At 48.8% G+C, this 2049-nt stretch overlaps 1 protein-coding gene across 2 annotated transcripts in view; it reads left to right on the top strand.

The window, feature by feature from the left end:
* Positions 1-2049, top strand: part of METTL8 (methyltransferase like 8) — an 86598-nt gene that overhangs the window by 17929 nt on the left and 66620 nt on the right. The window lies entirely within an intron of this gene.

The raw sequence follows: 2049 nt of genomic DNA, 5'->3' as shown, positions 1-2049 counted from the left end.
GTCAAGGCTTGTTCAAGTTTAGTATTGATATCTTTAACTGCCCATAAAGTATGCCCTAGGGCCCCTCCCGACAATCCAAATCCATGAGGTTCATCGGTGGGCCTTGAGGGCAGGGCTTTAACCTGGAAATGTGGATCCATGGAGTTACTTGGTTGTTTGGTAGGGAAAGCTTGGCAGCTGTGGGAGTGCAGAGAATGGCTGGGTAAGGACCCTCCCACTTAGGAGTTAAAGGACTTTGTGGCTCTGTGGAAGTGTAGAATACTAAATCCCCAGGGTGTACTGTGGGGGTGTTTTGGGAGGAGGAAGGGCTAGGTAATAGCCAATCTTGGTGTTTCCAAAGTTCAGCTTGAAGATAAGAAAGCAGCGGGATAGCTAGGTTGGAGGGTATGGTTCCTTGTTTAGGGATGATCCCTGGAGGTAAAGGGGACCTCCCATACATAATTTCACAAGGGGAGAGGTTTGAAGGTTTCTTTGGGAGGACCCTGAGTCTGACCAAGGCTAGGGGTAAAAGGCGGGCCCAGTCAAGGTGAAGTTCCAGAGATCGTTTAGTAAGGATGTCTTTTAGAGCCCTGTTGGCACGCTCAACTTTTCCTGAGGCCTGGGGCCGGTAAGGACAGTGTAAATGCCAAGGGAGGGAGAGGGCTTGAGATAAATTTTGTGTTATTTGTGCAGTGAACTCTGGGCCGTTGTCCGTTTGTATAGAAGAGGGTATTCCGAATCTTGGGATAATCTGGGAGAGGAGTATGGAAGCCACAGTGGTGGCCCTCTTGTTAGTGGTGGGGAAGGCCTCTATCCACCCGGAGAAAGTATCTACCATTACTAGGAGGTATTGTTGACGTTTAGCAGTAGGCATGTGGGTGAAATCGATCTTGCAGTCTGCTGCAGGGATACTACCCCTAGCTTGGTGTGAGGGATATGGTTTGGCTTTTAAGGGAGTGTTAGGGTTGGTACGTTGGCAGATGGAGCAATTGCGAGAGATTTTTTGTAGAAGAGCTTTGTCTGCTGAAGTTAAAGGAAAGAAAGTTTGGAGGAAGAGTGTTAAACTTTGGGGATTTGAATGGAATAGATCATGGAGAAGATGGAAAAGAGAAGATTTATCATCTGGTGTCGGAGCGGGGTTGCCTATGGTGTCTGGTAGAAGAGGAAGAAGTGAATCGTTTGGGGTGTCAGGATCTGCGGTGGCGGCCATTCGTGCTGCATCGTCTGCCTTGCAATTGCCTTGGGTTATGGGAGAGTTGTCTTTTTGATGTGCTTTGCAATGGGAGACCCCTAACCGTGCGGGTAGCCGAGAGGCTTCAAGGAGCTTGTCTATTAAGGCAGAATTAGTTATGGCATTGCCTTTCGTATTGAGTAATCCCCTTTCTTTCCAAATTGCTGCATGGGATATGAGTATGTGGAAAACATATTTGGAATCTGTGTATAGGTAAAGGGATTTACCTTCTGCAAGTATACAGGCCCGAGTGGCCTGCTGGTTAGTGGTACCGGATGGTAATGAGGATCCATCCGTGAACCATGTGTAATCGGCCTCGGGTAGAGGGACTTCGGAAATGGAGGAGTGACAAGGAATGAAATTTTGGAGGGCTTCTAAACAGTCATGGACCGGGGTGTTGAGTGGATAGGAAATAGGGAGAAGGGTAGCAGGGTTTAGAGGCGAGCACGGGAGAAAGGTAATATCAGGATTTTCTAGGAAAGAGGAAAGTAAGCCTAAAAGCCTGGATGGGGGAAGGGAGTGTAGAGCCTTGTAGGTGAGGAGGTCTTTTAGATGGTGAGGCAAGAGTATGGTTAAGGGTGCACCAAATGTTAATTTATAAGCCTCCTTTTGCAGTAGATGTCCAGCAGCCAGGGCACGAAGGCAGGGAGCCCAGCCAAGGACAGTAGGGTCTAGTTGTTTGGACAAGTATGCTACTGGGGCGAAGGAGGGGCCATATGTTTGTCCTAACACACCCAGGGCTTGTCCCTCCCTTTTGTGTACGTAAAGGGAGAAGGGTTTAGTGAGGTCAGGCAGGTGTAAAGCAGGCGCCACGACTAGAGCCTGGCGGAGATTTGGAA

This window comes from Galeopterus variegatus, unplaced genomic scaffold, assembly GCF_000696425.1.
Source record: "Galeopterus variegatus unplaced genomic scaffold, G_variegatus-3.0.2 Scaffold1363, whole genome shotgun sequence".
NCBI lineage: Eukaryota > Metazoa > Chordata > Mammalia > Dermoptera > Cynocephalidae > Galeopterus > Galeopterus variegatus.
Note: the sequence above shows the minus strand (reverse complement) of the source record. Positions and strands in the feature narration are given on the sequence as shown.